Consider the following 12330-nt stretch of genomic DNA (forward strand, 5'->3'; position numbering starts at 1 on the left):
AGTTAATATAATTACTATTATTCTCAACATCTAGACAGTGTTTTGGTTACGAGCAGAATTATTTACTTTTTTGCCTTTTATGTGAATAAACTGCTTTATTTCATTTCAAATAATCAAAAAATAATTATACGTAGATTATTTCCTAAAGGTTTTCTCCCCTAAAGATGCCTATGCCTCATCTGCAGCGTTCAGCTCATGCACAGCATCACAGACCAGCTGACGGACGGCCTTGGACAGAGGGAAACTCTGGGTGAGAGTCCAAGCTGAGCCACAAGATGTCAAGCCTTCACACAGTGAGAAACATCAGGCAACCTGCAGGATCGAATATCTGTGCTCTGAGCTCACTGGGGCGGCCTCGAAAGTCCCATGTGTGTCTTACCTTCCTGAAATCCAGTAAGCACTCGCTATACGTTTATGGGCATGACTCTGTGTGTAACCCACGGGTACTCTAGGGCCTCTGTGCTGAGCTGTCAGCACAGAGCCTGATGCGGGGCTTGAACTGATGAACCATGAGATCATGACCTGAGCCGAAGTGGGACACTTAACCGACTGAGCCACCCAGGTGCCCCATCACGTTTTAATTTTTCTTAAAATCCTTTTCCCTATGTGTCTTACCCCCTCCACCCCGACGACAACCCCCCCACCGAGGTTTCCTCTAAGACTCTCCCATTCACAAATTTCACCCTCTGTCAAAACTGCCTTTCACCTCATCCCATGGGGGCTCCTCTCTGCTTTCTCCCGCCCCAGCTTTCTTATTCTCATTTTCCTCTAGAGTAAATCATGCCCTTTTTGGCTGAAATATTCTAGTTTCCTCCTTCCCAACCCACCCAACAACATGCCCATCTGCTGAAGATGGCCCAGAGGCCTGGAGAGGGGACAGAGAATAAAACTGTTTTCATTTCAAGTACGCATGACAAATACATGTTTAAAATAAGCACGTGAAAAATAAAGTAGGCACAAGAATGATTTCTCTCATTCCCAAAGGTATTTTACCATTTGAAACTATTAGACATCCAGAAAATTACCTAAATCCCACCACACTGTTCTACTACAAATGGTACCAGTAGGTATAGTTAAACGCCCACGATGTGCCGGGCACCGTAGAGAATATCCATGGCGTGTTATCTTACTCAGTCTTCAGGGTAACCTTCTGACAGGTTAGCTACCTTGTGTGAGGGGATGTAGTAAGCGGGGGTGAATGAAGATTTAGTCTGGCTCTCAGGGCTACATAATTTCAAATCCTGTGAACTTGTTCACCATAGTATTTCTCATGGGAATATGGCTACTAGTTAAAGAAAAGAATCAGCCATGGTCCAAGCCTGGGTTAGTATCTGAGCTTCTTAGCAGCTGAATGACCCTAGGGCCTGTTCCTCTTAATAGGATGGAATCACTTTGATGATTCGATGAGTACATAAACAAAGGCAAGAACAGAAGTAGGTTTGGACGGACCTTTGTGAGAGCTGATTTCTTCGCTAAGGGTTTGTGACTACGATAAACTACCGAACAGAGCAGCTTTACAAAAATGACAAAGCTCCTTGGATGAGCACTTCAGGTTTTCTAGTTTCGAATTTTACTTTTAAATGAATAAAGCCTCCCCTGTCATTTGAGCTCCTGGGTTTCGACGCAAGTGTGTGTGAGACCCCACTGCACAAGCTGGTTCTTGCTTTTGACACACTTTGACCATTTCTTTTTGGAACAATTATATTGGACACAGACTTGTAAAACTCAATTATTCTTCGTCCAGATACACATGTAGAGAGGCCTGACTAGACATTTCCAGACATGACTGTGTTTGTTACTGCAAATCATTACATCAAATGCATCAGTATCTTTTTGTTCATCCTTGCAAACAACCTCTTTCTGCCAGGCGCCATTAAAGTTACTTTACTTGGATTTCTGGTTGGGGTGTGTGTGTATAAAGCATTTATATGTGCATGTCCACAGCCTTTCCATCTATATAAAATGCATCAGCCTGGAAATCTTATAAGAATGAATTTTTCCCTCTAGACTTTTGAGTTATTTTTCTCTCTAATCTTGGCTGGAGGCAATGTAAAAATGGCTGCTTACCCAGTTCAGACCTGCACTTGTGGCTAACCACAGCAGGGAGTGAAGGGTGTAGGGGGTATAAATTGCTGAAATAAAATGACTGAAGTGCTTTCAGGCACCAAGAAGCTGGCCTCCTTAGATGGAGAGGAGTCAGAAGACATCTCTCGGTTCCTGAGACAGTTCTTTCATCCCTGCAGACTGGATACAGAGCCCACGAGAGGTCCTGCACTGACCCGTGGATTTCACCCAGATGGTTCCAGCAACTCGAGGGAGATGGTAGACTAACCCAGGTGTTGTAGACAGAGTCCTAGGGTAGTTAGCATGTCTCTACCTACGGGGAGCGGGCTGCAACACTGTCTTGGGGCCACATCCAACTCGACATACTCGACCGTAATGATCTGCCACGGCAGCAAAAGGCTTTCGCAGGCTCTGTCTTTGCCTCGGCTGACAACAGCCACGGCTGGGCCTATTTTCTTCCTCTTCTTCCCTTTTAGCTTTTAGCTTTTACACGGTGCTAGATCCCTTCAAATGCTCGCAAGGCATCCTGTTTCCGTGCCGGTTCCGGCTCCTCAGGGCTTACTCAGAGCCTTCTGAGTTCTCATGTGCTTCTTCGCCACCCATCAGAGCCACAGGGATTGAACTTGTTTCGTGTAGGCGTTAACCTCAGATTGTCCCAGAAGATGGCCCCCTCCTCCAAAGTGCTTCCCTGTCTAAGGGCTGTTCCCAAGGTGCCGTCTCATTCTGCTGCTGCCTGGTGCTCAGGCCTGGTGGGGCGAGAACGAGCAGGAGGTGTTAATTAAGTAGCATGAGCGACAGTTGATGACGGAGAGGCAAGGCCGCTCTCTCTCATTTCTTCCCCAGCCTCAGGTTTAGAGAAACAAAGACAATACATCCGAATTGCACCGTATACTTGGAAAAGCTGAGAGGGTATACGCATGTTGAGACAGGGCCCTCCTCCTGAATATAAAGTCAGAGGGACACAGTTGTAGCTCCCCAGCAGATGAGGACTTGATGGCAACACAGGATTAATCTTCTGGTGGGGCTACTCGGGGTTTCAGGCGTGTACATATGTGCGTGTAACAGGGACCATGGCAGACTGAAGAGTCATAGCTACAGCAAAGTGACACAGAGAGGGGAGGTCAAAGATCAGTGCCTATGTGGCATATTTTGTGCAACTGGAGAAGAGGAGAAAACTCAGGGGTGGACAATAAACCCAAGGGAATCTACCTCACAGGCCCATTTTTGTTTTTATTTTTCTAAGTTTATTTATTTATTTTGAGAGAAAGGGAGAGAGCACGTAGGGGACGGGCAGAGAGAGGGAGAGAGGGAGAGAGGGAGAGAGAGAGAGATCATCCAAAGGAGGCTCCACACTCAGCGCACAGCCCGATGCAGGGCTTGAACCTACGAAGCAGGAGATTATGACCTGGGCCAAAACCAAGAGCTGGATGCCTAAGTGACTGAGCCACCCAGGGACCCCTCACAGGCCCATTTTTAACACATAATCAGTCTAAGACAGAAGTTTGAATAAGTTTATCTTGTAATTCTTTCTGGAGGCAGTATAATTGAAGAGACTTATTTTCACAGAAGAAAACCTGTGACTCCATTTTCACAATTCAATCCGATTACGTACTTTCATTCATGTGTGTTCCCTCTTAGTTTTTACTTCCACACATAGATTCCACTGAACAGTCACAAGGGGAACACTCAGGTCCTCTGTTCAATAAACATCATACCCAATGTGTTCCTTGTTCAGTTAGAGTGTCCAAACTCATCTTCTTTCTGATATATATATTATGATTATAGATTAAGCAGTTGGTGGATATTTTAAGATTGTTTGGATTTGTCATTACAATAACGAAAATGGCAGCAAACATATTCTTAAATACAACTTTGATTCTCTTTAACTCCTTACTCAAGAGAAATCCATAGATGCTAGTGTTTGTGTCAAAAACACCATTATTTTTATGGCTCTTGAAATGACTTGTCATATCACTTTCTCAAAGAATAAAAGATAAAGTCAATATACAAGCATATATATTGAATATATTGTATATTTATATATAACTCTTTATCAGGTGAATTATTTATCTCTCATTTTATTAGGGTTTTTTCCTAGGGGTTTATCTTTTTTTTTTTTTCCATCTGGAACATATTCTTTGATCTCCTCATTTTGTTTAACTTTCTGTTTGTTTCTTACAAGTGTACCTGTATACATTTTTTCAGGTACACATTTCTCAGGTATATATATACAAGATGAATTCCTTCTGGAGACTGTTCGGCCTTTCAGTTCTGGGAAGTTATCTCTACCATTTCTTTAATACCTTCCTCATCACCATTTTCTTAGTTCTCTATCTGGAACTCCTGGATTTGGTCTGGATTGATTTTCTATTAATGTTGTTGCTGTTTTTCATATTCCATCTTTGACTACTTTGTTTTAATTTGTGGGAGATTTCCTTGAATTTATTCTATTTTTTTAATGTTTATTTATTTTTGAGACACACACACACACACACACACACACACACACACGAGTTGGGGAGGGGCAGAGGGAGAGGGAGACACAGAATCCGAAGCAGGTTCCAAGCTCTGAGCTGTCAGCACAGAGCCCGATGGGGGGCCCGAATCCAAAAACCACGAAATCATGACCTAAGCTGAAGTCAGATGCTCAACCAACTGAGCCACCCCGGTGCCCCTTGAATTTAGTCTTTAACGTAAAAGGGATGCTCATCTGTAACGGAGAATCCCTGGTCAAGACTGACACATTCGTTTCACAGGGTGGCTGATGTAGAAGGTCAATGGAGTCTCACACTAGGACTTGCACTCCCTGGTGTTCCCAGACTTATGCCCCATCTTGGGGCCCCAGTGCCAGGTCCACATGGGGTAATACACAGCTGGCATCTGGCCTCAGTCGAGACCCTGCTGCACGGCCACGTCAGCTGCAGAATTCCCTGAGGTCTCTATGACAGCTGCATCCACTGCACAGTTCAGCCTTTCTCTCTGTCTGCACCACCTTCCTTCATCCCTCACAGTTGTGCTTCCCAGCAGTGCTCCCCAGGAAACACCTTGCTCACAGATTCCGGTTTCTTTCTGTCTCATCAGGAAGCTGACCCACAACAAAATCCCTCTTCTGAATTTTCCCATTTCTTACTCTTTTCTTTCTAGGTAATGGATGTCTTGGATTGTTTTCCTGTGACTCTCACATCTGTTTTCACATCCTCGGTTTCTTTATGTTCTTCTTTTTGGGTGATTTCCTGAAAACGGGCTCTCTAATCCTTTTGATTTTTTTTTATTTTTGGCAGTGTTTATGTCCGATAGCTCCTATTCTGATTTTTCTTTCCCAAAATAGTAATTTGCCCTTGTTTTATAGGTCAGACAGCTTTGTTTGCTTTGGATTATTTTGGATCTCTTCTGTTATCTCCTTCATGTCATTTCAACATATGCCTCTCATGTTGGAGACGTTCCTCAAATGTTCCCTGACCCTTAGTTTCTGGAAGGGAATGTGCACGTTTGGGGTTTTTTTTCCTTGGAAGGTTTTATTTCATGGGGATGAAGTCACGGCCATTATTATTGTGCATTCTCAGATGCCAGGAGTTTATTCTTCTCTGTGGCCATTTAACCTCGAAAATAACCCTCTATCTGCAGCCTCATAATGATCATCTGTGGTCAAGTATTCACTAGAGAAATAGCTTCTTTCCATTCATTTAGATCTACGTTAATTTTCTTTCAATCATGTTTTATAATTTTCAGTGTACAAGTCTTTTTCTTGTTTCATTATTTTTTGAATATTTTTTTTCTTTTTCATGCTACTTTAAATGGAACTGCTTTATTTATTTCATCTTTGGACTGTTGACGGCTTGTGTGTAGAAACACACCTGATTTGTATATGTTTATCTTGTATCTTGCAACCTTGCTGAATTTGTTTATTAGCTCTGATTGTTTTTTGGTGGGTTCTTCAGGATTTTGTATTTACGAGATTATGTCATCCCAAATGGAGATAGTTTAGGCTTCATCCTTTGTGACCTGGAGGCCTCTTCTTTCTTTCTCTTGACAAATTACCCTAACTGGGACCTCTAGTACAATGTTGACTAGAAGTAGTAAGCGTGGGCACCCTTGCCTTGTTCTTGATCTTAGAAGGAAGGCTTCCAGTTTCTCCACCACTAAGTGTAATGATGGCTATGCATTTTTCACAGATGCCATTCATCAGGTTTAGGAAGTTCCCTTTTATTCTTGGTTTGATGAGAGCTTTTTATCATTGCCCCCCATTCTTGCTCTCTCGAATACCTGGTGACACCACATCCTGTTACCCTCCACGGTTCTGTGGAACAGATGGAGTCCCTCTCAAATGTCCTTTCATCTTCGCACAGTTTAGGCTGTGAAATTCTCTATCCTTCCTACTGGAGTCGCCACTGACACAAAGTAGTGGGTATGTGCAAGTGTGGGATTCCAAAGCATGTCATATCTATTTATCAGTAACTACACACATCACACAGTAATGGTAGGGCTCGTCCGTTCATCCCCTTTCCTACAGTGTACTGATGGGCTATACGCTAGTTTACCCAACTTACTGCTTTCCGAAACTAACTTAGTCACGATTCTCTTTTTCATTTGCCTTTAATTCTTTTAACTGTTTATTCATTATCTTACTCTTTGTCTTTCCTACACTTTCATTTTCTCTAACCTGTTTTTTTCCTTCCCTCTCCCTTTTTTCAGTCCAGTGATTTCCATTAAACTGGTATCATTAAACAGAGCCCTGTGGAAATCCTCATCCTTGGTCTTTCATGCATGTCATTGCATTCGGAGTTTAAAAGTCAAGTCTTTCCTAGATTTGGAAGTCAGTAAGTTAAATGTTACAACATGGCTCTGGCACTTAAATTTGTGACCATGGATGAGTCAAGATTCTCCGGGCGTGGCTTGCATTATCGACGACATATGGCAGTTGTAATAACTGAAAGGGTTTTCGTACACAAAGTTTCTATCACCTGGCCTTGCATGAGCAAGTGCTCCGTTAAAGTTTAACTTTCTTCTCATTCTCAGCTACAGATCTACAACATGAGATGCATTTTCCTTCCGTGCCTCTCTCTCTACTGAGTCATGATGACAGAATTTAGATGCATTAATTTACTGACTTAGTATTAATTTTCTTTGACTTTTCTCTAGGAAAGTTTAGAAGGTACTGTACCGCTCGAACTCATATCGGGAGGTGTCAAAAACCTTTGATACTTTGGGACAAATCACCATTTGCCACATTTTCCCTGAGCCTTTAATACGGCTAATTCTAAGCTCCCTGTCTCCAGGTTTTGACTTAGAAACTCATGGGGAATATTCACCTTTTCATGTGCTCTTTTGCTAGGCCCTGTTTACCTCATGTTTAATCCTTGTATTGAACTCAAGATCAGCAACATCATTGAATCTCTTGCCTCCCATGTTTATTCTCTTGGGATGTCTGCTTAAGACATGACTCTCTTTAGCGGAAAGCTTACTAGCTATGAGAAGAACCTGGGATGGTGTGCTTTCCTAGGCTGGAGATGTATGTTAGACTTGTCTACTGAAAATCATCTTAGACTTTTGGTTCATAATTAAAAACAATGATGTTTTAAATTGAAAATGTTCTAGTTGTTTATGGTAGAAAAATTAAGAACCATGAGTAAGCAAAGTACGAATTTTTAAAAATCAACTCATAATCTAGGGTGCCTGGGTGGCTCAGTCGGTTGAGCATCCGACTTCGGCTCAGGTTATTATCTCACAGTTCATGAGTTTGAGCCCCACATCGGGCTCTGTGCTGACAGCTCGGAGCCTGGAGCCTGCTTCGGATTCTGTGTCTCCCTCTCTCTCTGCCCCTAACCCACTCGCATTCTGTCTCTGTTTCTCTCAAAAATAAATAAACATTAAAAAAATTAAAAAAAATCAATTCATAATCCTACTATGTAGTACCTAATAATCTTTCCAGATGTTTTCTACAGTTTTATAGTTGATTCAGCTCAGGGGGAAGAAGCTCCATATGTCTGTTGTTAGGACAGACCACCTAAACACGACATGTGAATTGTCAAATTCTCTCCCAAATATTTAGATTCAGTGGAAGGGAATTGCAGCCTTATTTTTTTTACGTGCTTGTCAACACATAGGCAAACTACTAACTTGTCACTGTATATTGTGAATCAGGTTAGCTAGCTGTTTTCAGATTCCTTTTCTTCTAATCATAATGTGTTGTTTATAACACACTTAATGGTTTCTCTTCAATGTTCCTGTAAAATTCCTGTAAACAATAAATATTTTACTTGAGAGTGTTTATAGCTAAATACTAAGATTAAGCTTAAATTTCACAAATGGGGAAAGATCAGAACGGTGGGTTAGGACATTTGCTGTCACTTTTGAGACTTGGCTTTATAAGGTCAGAACATAACAGACTATTTCCTCTAAAACACTATCCTGCTGGTGGATGGATGGTGCGGCCTAGTCTTCTAGCAAAATAAAAAATCTTCTTGCAGCTGTAATGAAATGAGTCCATCTGATTTCACTGAATTATTGCATTTTCTATGAAAAGATGTTATTAGTCTTTAAAGCAAAGCAAACAGTGGACATTATCATATGTAAGTGAGAGTAGTTAGTTTCAACCTTGGCTGCACATTAGAATCATACAGCTTTTGGGGGCGCCTGGTGGCTCAGTCGGTTAAGCTTAGTCCGACTTTGGTTCAGGTCATGATCTCCCGGTTCACCGGTTCAAGCCCCACATCGGGCTCTGTGCTGACAGCTCAGAGCCTGGAGCCTGCTTCAGATTCTGTGTCTCCCTCTCTCTCTGCCCCTCTCTGCTTGCATTCTATCTCTCTCTGTCAAAAATAAATAAACATTAAAAAAATATTTTAAAGAATCATAGAGCTTTTTAAAATCCCAAAGCCATGGATGCACTCCAGGTGATTAAATCAGAATTTCTGGAGGTGAGGCACAGGCACATCAATTTCCTAGGGCTGTCATAACAAGCCACCACAAACTTGGTGACTTACACAACAGAAATTTCTTCCTTCACTGTAGTCTGAGATCGAAGCCTTGGCAGGGTCATGCTGTCTCTCAAGGGGACGATCCTCGCCTTTCCCTAGCTTCTAGTGGCTGTCAGAACTCCTGGCATCCCTTGACTTGCAGCCGGATCATATTATCTCTGCTTCCATTGTCACAGAGACTTCTTCCCTGTGTCTCTTCTGTGTCTCAGTATCCCTGCACCCCTCTCCTCTTTTGTATAAGACACCAAGTGGATTTCCAATATGACCTCATCTTTTAAAAATTTTTTTAATGTTCTCTTTTAATTTATTTTTGAGAGAGTGACAGAGAGCAAGTGAAAGAGGGGCAGAGAGAGAGGGAGACACAAAGTCCAAAGCAGGCTCCAGGCTCTGAGCTGTCAGCACAGAGCCCAGTGCAGGGCTTGAACTCAGAAATGGTGAGGTCATGACCTAGGGAAGTCTTGACATTTAACTGACTGAGCCACCCAGGCGCTCCCCCCCACCCCCCCGCCACCCCGGCCCCAATATGACCTCATCTTAACTGGATTACACATTACAGGTACTGCAGGTTAGGATTTCAGCATCATCTTCTTTTTGTGGGCAGTGGGGGAGATGGAGTGACACAGTTCAGCCCCCCACACCAAGCAAGAGTAATTTTGGTTCCCTAGGTGATTCTATGGCACCGTAGCTAAGGCAGAGAACCATTCTTTCAGAAAGTGCTTCTCAAACTTTAATAGGCATATGACTCATTTGGGCATCTTGTTAAAACGCAGATTCTGCTACACTGATTCTGCAGTGAGGCCCGACGCCCTGCATTTCTCACAAGCTCCCAAGTGGTGCTGGGGCTGCGGTCCACACTGCAAGAACCGCGTAGGCAGAGCGCAGGTTTTGTGAGCTTCCTTGTAGCTCCATCTCTGGGTCGCCTGGTAGACTCAGGCACTTTGGCACCCTTGCGAGAAACTTACCAAGGTCAAACGTTTAGTTCTAGCTGATGAATGGATTAGCTTTTCTTTTAAATTACACATTCTGGTCCTTACCTCTGTTCTCTTCTTTGTGGCAACATTGAAATGTGGGGGAAGAAAAGGTGGGGACATATAATGTGCCTCCAAGGCACCTTCTATTGAAATGAGAGAGAATTTTCTAGAAACCATTTGTAAATTACTCCAACTTCACCCTTTCTTCCCTTATTCATTCCCATAATAAAATAAAGAAGTTCAAAATGAGCATGTATATTTAAAAAATAACACCTGAGTGGCTCAGTCACTTAAGTGTCTAACTCTTGATATCGGCTGAGGTCATGATCTCGGCTGACGTCATGATCTCAGGGCTGAGAGATCGAGCCCCATGCTGTGCTCTGCGCTGGGCAAGGAGCCTGCTTGGGATTCTCTCCCTCTCCCTCTCTCCTGCTCATGCATGTGCACACACTCTCTCTAAAAAAACAAATCAATAAAAAAATAACAGCTTTATGACTCTTCTTACCATCTAATTTTTAAAGGGACTTTTATCCTCAGGCTGAAAAAATTCCAAACACATTTAAACAGAACAAAATGCAGCTTGACTAGAGATATAAATTGATAAGGACAAATCCCGCTGGGGTCTGTTTCACTTGTCCTTCTAAAATAAATTTAAATTTCCCTAACTGGGATTAAAAATAACTAACTGACATAACTTGCTGAGCACAACAAAGACATGAAATTAACTAACACTTTAACAGATGACTTCCACCCCCCCCCCCCCCCACTTTGGATCACAAATGCCATTTTTCTTTTATGTGACTCTTCTCTGTAATTTAGCAAAAACAATCTTGCGGGTTTATTAAAACAACTTTTGCCAATTAAGGAGAAATCACAAAATCTACTTAAGAGATTTCTGAAGGGTGCTGGCATATAGTGGTTTTTTAGTTGAACTGAATTATAAGACTTAGCAATATGAAAAGTTGAGGCTTTGTTTCCTAACTTTTTTATTTTGGAAACTGTCAAATCTCCAGACAATTTAAAGACAGCACTATGAATGTCCATATACACTTCAGTCGGAGTCCTCTATCGTTAATATTTTGCCATTTTTGTTTTTACTCTGTCTCTCTCTTTCCATTTTTATTTTTGCTAGACCATTTGAATATTTCACACATCATAACTAAACACTTGGACCCACTTCACCTAAGAGCAGGGACATTTTCCAAATAATCACAGTGCCATTATCACATCCAAGAAATGTAATATAAATAACTGTATCATCTAAAACACAGTTCATATGGAAAAATACACAGTTTACCCTAAATTCTCTTTATCGCTGTATATGCCTTTTCTTTCTATCTTTTTTCTTCTTATTTTAAACATTCAGGATCCTGAATGGACTGATTATTGGCAATAAAATTGAATCAGTAATCAAAAAGTTCCCAACAAACACAAGTCCAAGACCAGATGGCTTCACAGGTGAACTCTATGAAACATTTAAAGGAGAGTTGATTCTTATTCTCCTCAAACTATTCCAAAAAACAGAAAAGGAAGGAATGCCTCCAAATATATTCTGTGAGGCCAGCATTCACCTGATAACAAAAACAGACAAAGAAACCACCAAAACAAAACACCTACAGGCCAATATCCCAGATGAACAGAGAGGCAACAATCCTCAAAAAATATTAGTAAACTACATTCAACAACACATTAAAAAGATCATTCTCCACAATCAAGTGGGTTTTGTTCCAGGGATGCAAAAATGTTTCAATATTTACAAATCAATCAACATGATGCATTGCATTAGCAAATGAAGGATACAAATCAGAAGATCATCTCAATAATGCCCAAAACACATTTGACAAAACTCAACATCTATTCGTGACAAAAACTCTCAGCAAAGTGAATTTAGAGGGAATGTATCTCCACATAATAAAGATCACATATGACAAACTTACAGCTAACATCATACTCAGTGGTGAAAAACTCGGGAGTTTTATCTCCATGATCAGGAACAAGACAGAAATGCTCACTGTCACCACTTTTATTCAACACAGTACTGGAAGTCCTAGCCACAGCAATCAGACAAGAAAAATAAAAGGCATCCAAATTGGTAAGGAAGGAGTAAAACCATCACTATTTGCAGATGACAGTATACACAGAAAACTGTAAAGCCTCCACCAAAAACCCATTCAAAGTAATAAATGAATTCAGTAAAGTTGCAGGGCACAAAATTAATATACATAAATCCATTGTGTTTCTATATACTAATAACAAAGTAGCAGCAAGAGAAATCAAGACTATAATTCCATGTACAATTGCACCAAAAAGAATAAAATATC

The sequence above is a fragment of the Puma concolor genome, chromosome D1 (genome assembly GCF_028749965.1).
Source record: "Puma concolor isolate L17-30 chromosome D1, mPumCon1.1.hap2, whole genome shotgun sequence".
In the NCBI taxonomy this organism is placed as follows: domain Eukaryota; kingdom Metazoa; phylum Chordata; class Mammalia; order Carnivora; family Felidae; genus Puma; species Puma concolor.